Source organism: Geotrypetes seraphini, chromosome 4, assembly GCF_902459505.1.
Source record: "Geotrypetes seraphini chromosome 4, aGeoSer1.1, whole genome shotgun sequence".
Lineage (NCBI taxonomy): Eukaryota > Metazoa > Chordata > Amphibia > Gymnophiona > Dermophiidae > Geotrypetes > Geotrypetes seraphini.
In genome coordinates, this window is record NC_047087.1 from 318,503,396 (window position 1) to 318,515,997 (window position 12,602).

The 12,602-nt window shown below is 45.4% G+C and overlaps 1 protein-coding gene across 5 annotated transcripts in view; it reads right to left on the reverse strand.

Moving 5' to 3' along the window:
* The window catches only part of CACUL1 (CDK2 associated cullin domain 1), a 90,746-nt gene that overhangs the window by 65,960 nt on the left and 12,184 nt on the right, over nucleotides 1–12,602 (reverse strand). The window lies entirely within an intron of this gene.

Genomic DNA, 12,602 nt, shown 5'->3' on the forward strand with positions numbered 1-12,602 from the left:
TAAATCTCAGAAGGAGGGCAGTCATTGGCATTCAAGCAACCTGCTGATTTATTAACTACAATTTGTTAATGCTGGAAAGGCGTCAGGTTTCTCAGCTAAGTGGCAGATACCATTTTAAATTCTAAAACATAGCTTTCAGCTGATGGGGGGGGGGGAGACCCTTCCCCAACGTGCTCCCCATTCCTTTCACATCCCAGCCTGCTCCAACACAGCAAGTCGTGCGGCCCACTGCAAAGAGAGAGCCCAGAAACCACGATAGCCGCTCACTAAATTCTGGAGGAGGCAGCTTCAAAATGGAGGCGACTCCGCTCCGACTCCAAGCTCCTCTAACGACGAAGGCACAGTTGGGTTTTTATTAAGTTCTCCTTGAAGCAGTTGGCTTCTACTATTGAGACCCTCACTCGCGGCTCTGCCAGTGCATCCCCCTCTTCCAATGCCAGGTCCACCCCACCCACCCTCCTCCAAACTCTGACCTGCAATCAGCACTGTAATTCATAATTCACGGACAGCTTCATCACTAGGGCTTTACGACTCAAGTCAACTATTTTCTGCACTGTTTCTTCCAAATCTAATAAATGTTCCCTGTGCAGTGAAATAAAATGCTTGTACCTTGTAACACTGACTAACTACCCTTTCCTGCCCGGAGGAAGACTGATCACTGCAGCCAGCTACATTTCATAATGTCATCTTAGCGAAAGATGAGAACTGTCCCTGTTTTCTGCAGAAACAGTTGAGAGAAGCTAAAAGAAAAATATTTGCAGCAAGCATTTGATTCTCGATAGTTTTCAGTCATTATTTTCCAGATTTAGGGGCCTTTTTCATTTATTTGGTGTCTTATTTATTGATTTTAAAAATGTCTATCCCGTTTATCAACTAAGACACTCATTAAAAGACCATTATCTTGTATTCCAATCATATAGGAGGGCCATATTCTCTACTGACTTCTGATCGATCAAAATAAGGCTCACACACATAAGCTGGTCTTTGACAGTTTCTTAAATGACCTGAAATCTGCACATGCCCTGGATCAGTAGCATGGAATGTTGCTATTCTTTGGGGTTCCGGAATCTCTTGCTATTCTTTGGGATTCTAGAATCTTGCTATTCTTTGGGATTCTAGAATCTTGCTATTCTTTGGGATTCTAGAATCTTGCTATTCTTTGGGATTCTAGAATCTTGCTATTCTTTGGGATTCTAGAATCTTGCTATTCTTTGGGATTCTAGAATCTTGCTGTTCTTTGGGATTCTAGAATCTTGCTGTTCTTTGGGATTCTAGAATCTTGCTGTTCTTTGGGATTCTAGAATCTTGCTGTTCTTTGGGATTCTAGAATCTTGCTGTTCTTTGGGATTCTAGAATCTTGCTGTTCTTTGGGATTCTAGAATCTTGCTATTCTTTGGGATTCTAGAATCTTGCTATTCTTTGGGGTTCCGGAATCTCTTGTTATTCTTTGGGGTTCCGGAATCTCTTGTTATTCTTTGGGATTCTAGAATCTTGCTGTTCTTTGGGATTCTAGAATCTTGCTGTTCTTTGGGATTCTAGAATCTTGCTGTTCTTTGGGATTCTAGAATCTTGCTGTTCTTTGGGATTCTAGAATCTTGCTATTCTTTGGGATTCTAGAATCTTGCTATTCTTTGGGATTCTAGAATCTTGCTATTCTTTGGGATTCTAGAATCTTGCTATTCTTTGGGATTCTAGAATCTTGCTATTCTTTGGGATTCTAAATGGAATGTTGCTACTCTTTGGGGTTCCGGAATCTTGCTATTCTTTGAGATTCTGCATGGAATCTTGATACTCTTTGGGGTTCTAGAATCTTTTGTTACTCTTTGGGATTCTTGAATGTTGCTACTCTTTGGGTTTTGACCCGGTACTAGTGACCTGAATTGGCCACCGTGAGAATGGGCTACTGGGCTTAATGGACCATTGGTCTGACCAAGTAAGGCTAATGTTCTTATGTCACTTTCAGTGTTTTCCAAAGTCTTGTCACAGCTTTCACTGCCAGTGGCATAGTCACAGGCGGGCTAAGGACTACCCAGAATTTTTGCTTCCTTGTCACAGGCACCTACTATAAAAGAGGTTTGCTAAGACCAAGCCCCAACCATGACCTTTCCTACTTCCCTCCTGCCACAACCCCCCCCCCCCCCATTTGATGCTCCTTCAGACCAGCAGCAGCAAAACAAAGCAGTTTGGACCTGTAGTGTGCCAGTCACTATATGAGCAGCTCCCAATCCTGCCTTCTAGTTTCCATAGTATAAAAGTCTTTTTCCCCAAAATTTTAAATGCTATTTCTGCTAGAAATAGAAACTTAACTATCACAGCCTACCTCAGTCTTCTTGAATTGCATCAAGGACGTGCCCGCCTTGAAAGCTACACCATTCCATATCCAAGAAAAAGATGTGGGTATCAATATATTAAGGAGAAACGACCTGAAAAGGAAGCAGTGGAGCTGTTAGATGACCATGGAATAAAGGTAGTACTAAAGGAGGACAAAGCAATCGCCGACAAACTGAACACATTTTTTGCGTCTGTATTTACCGAAGAGGATATATCCAATATACCGGAAGCCAATAGGCTATACACAGGAAATGAAGACGGGAAACTGACAGGGACAACGGTCAGACTAGAAGAGGTATGCAGGCAGATTGATAAGCTTAAAAATGATAAATTCAAAGGACTAGATGGCATCTACCCGAGGGTAATCAAGGAACTGAAAGGGGTTATAGCTGAACTTCTTCAACTAATAGCCAATCCGTCGATCAAAATGAACAAGGACGTATGCTGGTAGGACTAGATCAAATCAGGAAAGATATCGGAAGACTGGAAAGTGGCGAATGTTACGTCGATCTTCAAGAAGGGTTTGAGGGGAGATCCGGGAAACTACAGACCTGTGAGTCTGACCTCGGTACCGGGAAAGATGGTAGAGGCGCTGATAAAGGACCGCATCATTGATCACCTTGACGGACACAATCTTATGAGGACCAGGCCAGCATGGCTTCAGCAAAGGAAGATCTTGCTTGACAAACTTACTGCACTTCTTCGAAGGAGTAAATAGGCAGATGGACAAGGGTGACCCAGTCGACATCGTATATCTAGATTTTCAGAAGACGTTCGACAAGGGCCTGCATGAACATGAAAATTGTGAGCCATGGAATTGAGGGGATATATTCACGTGGATTAAAAACTGGTTGGCGGAAAGGAAACAGAGAGTGAGGGTAAATGGACAATACTCGGACTGAAAAATGTCACGAGTGAAATGCCACAGGGTTCGGTGCTCGGGCCTGTGTTCTTCAACATATTTATAAATGACCTAGAAGGAGGTCACGTGACACTATGAGCCGCTGAGGACGTGCTCCACATCGGCTCCGGGCCCCGATCCTCTTCACTGAGCGAATACGCTGTTGAATTTCACCCTGGCCGGGTCTCCTGACGCTGTGCAGCGACGGGCACGCATGGAAAAATATATCACCCGATCGCAAGAGGCAGTGAGAGCTAAGGAAGTGCGGGCTAGCATGCCGAAGCAAAACGCGGGCGCACACAAAATGGCGGCTGCCTCGGGCACGGCTGTGTCCGAGTTCACAGAAGCGGCGCTGGCAGACATAAAATCGGCGGTGGCCCAAGTGCTGGGACCGCAGATGGAGGTGATAACCACGACTATGACCCGCCTGGAACACCTGATAACCGACACAGCGGCCCGCACGACGGAATTAGAGCAACGGGTGTCCACGGCAGAGGACACTGTTAACTCCCATGAACTGGACATTGCAGCATTGCAGGAAGTAGTGCAACGGCAAGCCGAAAAGATTGATGACCTGGAAAACAGGTCACGTCGCAGCAACCTTCGATTCCTGGGTGTTCCGGAATCAATCCCGGATACCCGCTTGCCGGCTGAACTGGAGCACTGACTTGAAAAAGAATTTCCAGAGGCCATGACTTCCAGCTCCTTCTGCTTGGAAAGGGCCCATAGAATGGGATCAAGGCCTGCGCATGATGCTAGACCGCGTGTGGTCATAGTGAAATTTCTGAATTACCAACATAAAGCAGCCATACTACGCCAGTACCGGGCGAGAAAGGATGCGCTGACGCTGCAGGGATCAACAGTCAGAATAAGCCAAGATTACTCTACAGCCCTCACTGACAAGAGAAAAGAATTTTATCCTCTTTGCAAGCGCTTGGTGGATCTCAAGCAGCGCTTTCTGTTTGTCTACCCTGCTCTATTGAAAATATACCATGAGGGCGCTTGGCGACTATTCCTTCATGCATCAGAGGCAGCTGAGTTCATCAATACCCACTTGAAGTCTCCGAGGGACCCGCCTTGAGAGTTTCCGAGTTGAACACCTTTCTTTCTGGCTAGGATGGAATCTAACTTGCTCAGATAGGGTGTATCCTCTGTGTTTAATAGCTTACTGAACACTTTAGATCATTGTTCATTAAGGGGATTGGGGTTCCGTTGGGTGTCCTACGGGCCTCTTACATATTCCGGACGGGATATGTGTTGCAAGGTATCTGGGTCTGTGGGGGTAGGGATTTGGGATGGGAAAAGGGAATGGGAACAGCCTGAGGGAATACAGTTTGTTATGGTTAAGTTTTTCCTCTGGGCTTATTTTACTGCTCTCCTGCTGAACTACTGTTTGTTACTTCTGCATTCTGCCTGGTGTTGTGGGGTACATGCTCGGGTAAGGCTGGGTGCCTGGGCGTGTTGTTTGAAAATAAGTTTCTGTATAACTGATTTTTTTGTGGACCCTGGGTGACAGCGCGCTTCGAATTGTATCTTGGAATGTTTCCGGAATAACATCACCAGTTAAAAGATCCAAAATATTACAACACTTGAGACACCATCGAGCAGATCTGGCATGTTTGCAAGAGACTAAATTGACTGCTGCAGAATCAGAAAAGCTAAAGCGCGGATGGGTGGGCTCAGTTTTTTATGCCTCATCCTCAGGTAAACGCGCTGGTGTGTGCTTACTGGTTCGCAAGGGTTTGAAGTGCGCTGTCACCTCCTGCCATTCAGACATACAGGGTAGGAACTTGCTGCTACATGTTTCACTGCAGGGCACAGACTTTAGACTGCTAATTACGTATGGGCCTAATAGCTACTCACAATCCTATATTAACTCCTTAGTTTCTTTGGGACTCCAGGATACTACTGTCCCCTTATTGGTGGTGGGAGATTTTAATCAAGTGATGGATAATACGGTTGACCGTTCGGGTCCTTCCGTTTCTCCCTCTACGGCTGATACTAAAGGGTTACCCTTCCTTTGCAAATCCCTGGGTTTGGTGGATCCTTGGCGACTACTTCATCCATTCGAGCGGGACTATACCCACCAGTCGAGGGCGCACGGGACATTTTCTCGTTTAGACTATACCTTTATTTCCGAATCTCTCTTTTCTCGGGTATCTGAAGCCACCATAGGACCTTTGGCGATATCCGATCACTGTCCTGTTTGGTTGGATGTGTCCTGGGGCTCGCCGCCTTCAGGAAGCTGTCGATGGCGATTTCCTTCACACTTGAAAGATGATCCTACTTTTTTAACCTATTTAGGATCTTGTTGGGAGGATTTCTTGATAACTAATGGACAACACCAATCCACTCCTGACCTCTTTTGGGAAACGGCCAAGGCTGTACTCAGAGGTGCAATAATTTCCTTTGTCACTGCTCGTCGTAAACGAATATCCCATGGTATTATTAGATTGGAGAATCAGTATACTAGATTAAAAGCACGTTATCTCCTTCATCCAACTCAAATATTAGGGGAGGAGATGCACTCAGCACAGGTAGCTCTTAATGCCTTACTGCATGATCGGGCAAAGCGCTCCCTTTTTTATAGGAAGTATAGATTCCATCGCTTTGGAAATAGAACAGGTAAACTATTAGCTTCATTGACTAAAAATTGGCAGGACGATCGATATATTTCCCGTGTCAAGTCGGGAACTAATTCTTACCATACTAAACCGGCGGACATTGCGGAGACTTTTTACCAACATTTCTCTACTTTTTATAAAAGTCCTGGCACTTATACAGGCCCTGATGTTTGTGACTATTTAGAAGATGCGGGCATGCCAAAATTCACAGACCTTCAGAGATCGGTACTAAATGGGCCGATACAGGGAACAGAGATCCAAAAAGCGATCAAACATTTACGATCGTGTACGGCTCCAGGCCCCGACGGGTTTTCTACTGAATTTTACAAAGTCATGTCCCTGCAGGTGTGCGCACCTCTTCGAAATTATTATGTGGCGGCATTGGAGAAAGGAACCTTTCCATCCCTTGCTAATACTGCCACCATTACACTCCTCCATAAACCGGGAAAACCAAAAGATGAGGTGGACTCTTATCGTCCCATATCCCTGCTTAATGTGGACATAAAAATTTTAGCTCGATTACTGGCTAACCGCCTGACCCCTATATTACCACAAGTTGTTTCCCCTGCGCAAGCGGGTTTTGTCCAGGGTCGGCATTCAGTGGTGAATGTTAGGAGAGTGTTATTGGCAATGTCTAGAGCGCAAGCTACTTCGACCCCGGGTATCTTGGCTAGCCTGGACGCTGCAAAGGCCTTCGACCAAGTTAACTGGAACTACCTTTTTGAGGTGTTGCAATATATGGGGATAGCGGGCTGTTTTTGGTCAGCTTTGAGGGCGTTGTATACAGATCCTACCGCCTCCCTATTGGTGAATGGTATTCTAACACAGACTTTTGCAGTAGGCCGGGGTACTCGTCAGGGCTGTCCACTGTCTCCCTTACTTTTCTTGCTCTATCTAGAACCGCTAATACGTACGATTCAGAGGGATGACATTGTGGTGGGATTACCTGAAGGAATCTCTCAACTCAGAATACTGGCCTTTGCGGATGATATTCTGCTTACTCTTGCTCAGCCACACCGCTCATTGATACGTGCATTAGAGCTTTTGGACGAATTCCATTTATATTCCGGATTGACACTAAATAAGCAGAAATCAATGGTACTTCCTCTACAACCCATTATTAGTGACACTTGGCCGGACCCTTTTCCACTTGTATGGGCTACTTCACACATTAGATATCTGGGTGTCCTTCTACCTAGGGACTTAACCACTATGTACTCTATAAATATACTGCCTTTGCTCTCTCAGACGGAACGGCGTCTGCAGGCGTGGCGAACGTATCCATTGACATTAATGGGTAGGATTGCTTTATATAATATGATGGTGATCCCCCAATGGCTTTATGTTTTACAAACAATACCTGTTTTGTTATCTCACGCCCACCTTAGGCAACACCATAGATCAGTCTCTCGCTTTCTTTGGGGGGGAAGGAGATCGAGGATCCCTATACAAAACTTATCATTGCCTACTTCCCAGGGGGGCCTGGGTCTCTTACACATTGGTAGATTGAATGAGGCTTGTCAAATTCGACATCTACCGGTAAATGACTGGTTTTGCACCACCTCCTATTTTACAGCTACCGGGGCGGAGTGTGCGGCTTTTACCCCCTATCACTTCAGTTACTTATTACATGCTGCTAGCTTACCTAAACGGGAGGGGACCTATGGGGATTTGTTTTTATTCCCATTGAGAAGAATCTGGAGGTCTCTTTGCCGGCGCCTGGATATTAGATGTGATGTGTCTCCATGTCTTCCTGTCGCTGGCAATAGAGATTTTTCCCCAGGTATGCCATCGAAGGCTCGCCTTTGGTGGAATGGGAGGGGAATGTATTATTTATGGCATGTGTTACAGTCTAATGGGTCTCTCCAATCTTTTCAATCACTGTGTGACTCTTCTATGCTCGAGTCCAGGGACTGGTTCTCCTATAAACAACTTCATCATTATATCAGCACTCTGCCCAGATCTGCATTGAGAAAGGAAGTTCAGGATAAACTGTCTGAAGCATTTAGCTTGACGGCGCAGGAGCCCATACCATTACGCTATCACCACCGCTTCTTACAGGATTTGGCTGGAGACCTGGATTATGCTTCTCTGGCCAATCAATGGACTCAGGACTTACAAATTAATATTTCACAGGACATGCTCACACGGAGTTTCTCCTTGGGAATGAAACTATTGGTGTCTCCTGTTGAAAAAGAACGCTACTATAAATTCTTGGCCCGAGCATACTTTGCTCCAGTTCGGGCTTATCGGGCGCATGTAAGTGCTACAGACTGTTGCACGAGATGCGCGACCCCGAGGGCCACACTGGGACACATGTTTTGGTTATGTCCGGGAATACAAGCATATTGGCAAAGAATTGGACAGCACGTTCAATCCATGTGGAACTGTTCTTGGACACCCACGAACACCTTTCTTTTTACGTTGAAATTTAATCTCATGCCCAAACGTCCAGGAGCGGTAGCGTTTGTTCAGAAGACTATCTTTATGGGCCTTAAAACTATTCTTCAATGTTGGCTGTCCTCTAATACCCCATCATTGGCCCATTGGCGAGTTCAAATGATACAACTGGCGGGATATGAACGTCTGGCCATTGCAGATATGAACTCTAAATTGGGATCATCCTACTTAAGATGTTGGTTACCATTTTGTGACACTCTGACACCAGTAGTTCGCAGTAGATTATTGAATTGATTTGTACTTTGGCTGTTCTCATGGGAGGGAATGGGTGGGGGGGGGTGGTAGGGTGGTCGACTTACTGGAACTGGCAGTGTTTCTTTGACCATGTTACTGGACTGTTTGTTCATATGTTGTTATTTCATAATAATAATAAAAAAGATTTCACATAAATGACCTAGAAACTGGCATGACAAGTGAGGTGATTAAATTTGCGGACGATACAAAGTTATTCAGAGTAGTGAGGACACAGAAGGATTGCGAAGACCTTCGACGAAAAATACACTCGAGGAATGGGCCTCGAAATGGCAAATGAGGTTCAACGTGGATAAGTGCAAAGTGATGCATGTCGGTAACAAAAATCATATGCACGAATACAGGATCTACGGTGCTATACTCGGAGAGAGCCCCCAGGAAAAACACTTGGGAGTGCTTGTAGACAAATCAATGAAGCTGTCCGCGCAATGCACAGCGGCGGCAAAAAGGGCGAACAGAATGCTAGGAATGATTACGAAGGGGATCACAAACAGATCTGAAAAGGTTATCATGCCATTGTACCAGGCCATGGTAAGCCCCCACCTGGAATACTGCGTCCAACACTGGTCGCCGTACATGAAAAAGTACTACTCGAAAGGGAGAAGAGCGACAAAAATGGTTAAGGGACTGGGGGAGTTGCCGTACAACGAGAGGCTAGAGAAACTGGGCCTCTTCTCCCTTGAGAAGAGAAGACTGAGAGGGGACATGATCGAAACATTCAAGATATTGAAGGGAATTGACTAAGTAGAGAAAGAGAGATTATTCACCCTCTCCAAGGTGAAGAGAACGAGAGGGCACTCGCTAAAGTTAGAAGGGATTTACACGGATGTCGAAGAAAAAAGGTCCTTATAAATGTGTGATACAATATCGTATGAAAAAATATGTTTGCTTTGATCCAAGCTCGCTAACAACACTCTTGTCTACAGCATCTCAGGCTTAAGGGGAATTAAGAGGGCGAATCCTGTCTCAGGCATTGTGATGTCATAATGCCTCACTCTACCAATCTGAGCTCTGGATTGTTGCTACTATTCAGGTTTGTGACCTGGATTAACCTCTGTGGAAACACGATACTGGTCTGACCCAGAAGGGCTAGTCTTATGTATTTATGTCAGTGGCTCAGTCATTTGGGAAGGCTACATTTTTTTTTGTAATATGTCTGAACAGATAACTGAACTATTATGTGTGTGTGTTACATAAGTACATAAGTAGTCGCCTCCGCCGGGGCAGACCAGAGGTCCATCCAGCCCAGCGGTCCGCTCGCGCGGCGGCCCATCAGGCATATTGCCTGGTCAGCGGTCCCTGACTAATTTTATTGCCTACCTCTACACTTATCTCTAAACCTTCCACTGCTCTTATCTGTACCCCTCAATCCCTTTGTCTTCCAGGAACCTATCCAGGTCATCCTTGAAACCCTGTACTGTGATATTTCTTATCACGGCCTCCGGAAGGGTGTTCCATGTGTCCACCACCCTCTGTGTGAAAAAGTACTTCCTTGCGTTTGTTTTAAACCTGTCCCCCTTCAATTTCATCGAGTGACCCCTTGTTCTTGTGGTTTCTTTCAAATTGAAAAATCTGTCTTTGTCAACCTTTTCGATGCCCCTCAGGATCTTGAAGGTCTCTATCATATCTCCTCTGAGTCTCCGCTTTTCCAGGGAGAACAGCCCCAGTGTTGTTGTACTTTGCCTTGTAAAAGGCGGATTATAAATAAACAAACCATAAACCATATGTTGTAAACAAAATTATTTTATGTTTGACATTGCTGATATGCTGCAATTTGTTTTATCATATGTTATTTCCCTTGAGATAGTGTAATGTGCCCAGGGTTATTTGGATGGGTGGCAACACACTGCACAGTTGACTCGTAAGCCTGTCTCCTCCTCCTCAACAGCCGAAGAATAGAGGATGCTGCAGAGGCCATTATCACTCAACAGCACCACCTAGTGGCTGGACTCACCATGGCTGGCCTGCACATGGTGGACACCACCATGTGCAGGCTCCTGGTCAGGCCCCCTGCTAGGTGGATTGACGAGACAAACCTCTCTGCCATAGACAGCTCAGACTGAGGTGGAGTGGGAATGATGCCGATCCTCATGAAACCTTGCAAAGTGGAAAGAAGGGGGCACAGGCTAAAGACATGGAAAGGGCAGGAGAACGATCTGGGCTCTTTAGATGGAGAATCCCCCCTAACTAAGCCCATCCCATGCCAGGGAGCTGGGAGGGCTGTACTGACTAGTCACTCAAAAGACAGAAAGAGTTTAATAGGTTTGTCTTAATGAAATTACCTAATAACTGCTATCAAGTTAGGGGAAGAGGTCTCTGGAAACGTAAGTAAGTCATCTCAGTAATTCTTCTTCCTCAGCCAACTATTACGCAGCACTTTTCCAGGTCCCAGCATGTCAAGATCACCCCTTGATGTGGGGCTTTATAATTGTAAAAGCAGAATCCAAGTGCTTTGCTAGGTTCAATAACTAGAGGTACACTGCCACCTACAGGCTGTAATGAGTATGCCACCCATATTACCACAGATTCCTCTGAAATATTGTAAGTGCTTAAAACATTCCGATTGGGAAATTGATTTAGTCGGGTGCTGCATCTCCTCCTGCCTGGGTTTTAGAATTCAAAATATGGTTTCTGTTGCCTATGGAGACAGGTTGTTGCAATGTTACCAAAAACTGGTGTCTCAAATATATCTGAAGACATTTGTGGGGGTTGGTCTGGTTACTCGATTCTTGCTCTCCATCAACATCTTGAACTGCCTTTGAGGTTTTTAGGTGGGCAACTGTGTTAACACATTGCTACAGACCAGGGGTGTCCAACCGTTTGGCTTCCCTGGGCCATATTGGCCAAAAAAAAATGTTTCTGGGGCCGCGCAAATGCTGCAGCAAGGCAGAGGAGGAAGCCGGCAAGACGGTAAACACCAGGGGGCAGCAGAGGAAAACACTGCATCGCCCTCGACCGAGGCTGCACAAAATACTTCACTGGGCCACAGGTTGGACACACCTGCTATAGACTAATTCTAATCTGTGACTGGTACTGACCAACAAGTGAAGAAAGCAAGAATTCTTTACAATATGTGAGTCTTTACGTGCATCTCTCGTCTGGGACGGAGCGGGTACCCAAGTATTCCGTTGTTTCTTTCTATTATTCTGTGCAATAACATGTGTCAGTCTTCAAAGAATGGATCTTCAGTTCAGCAAAGGGCGCCAAGTACCACTATCATTCCCAGGCAAACGATACAATTCAACCACTACATCTCATATGAGGAAAAAATGAAATACACAGCTGAAAACATCGCCTTTCTTAGTGGTTACAATCAAAGCGCTTGACATATTTTAGACGGGAAACGGTTTTGGACCTGTAGTAGGAATCGAACTCAATATCAAGGTGCTGAGATGCCACCGGAGTGGAAAGAGAGGGATAGTGCAGGGACACGTTTTAACTGCTTTTCTCACTTACCAAAATTGGTTAAAGTCAGTGGTACAAAGAGACAAATTCAACTTACAAAACCCAGCAATTTTTTTTTTTTTTACAACACACAAAATCATCTTTAATAATTTTAAGAACATAAGAATTGCCGCTGCTGGGTCAGACCAGTGGTCCATCGTGCCCAGCAGTCCGCTCCTGCGGCAGCCCTTAGGTCAAAGACCAGCACCCTAACTGAGACTAGCCCTACCTGCATATGTTCCGGTTTAGCAGAAACTTGTCTAACTTTGTCTTGAATCCCTGGAGAGTGTTTTCCCCTATAACAGCCTCCGGAAGAGCATTCGTTTTCCACCACTCTCTGAGTGAAGAAGAACCTCCTTACGTTTGTACGGAATCTATCCCCTTTCAACTTTAGAGAGTGCCCTCTCGTTCTCTCTACCTTGGAGAGGGTGAACAACCTGTCCTTATCTACTAAGTCTATTCCCTTCAGTATTTTGTCTAACTTTGTCTTGAATCCCTGGAGGGTGTTTTCCCCTATTTGAATCCCTGGAGGGTGTTTCCCCTATAACAGCCTCCGGAAGAGCATTCGTTTTCCACCACTCTCTGGGTGA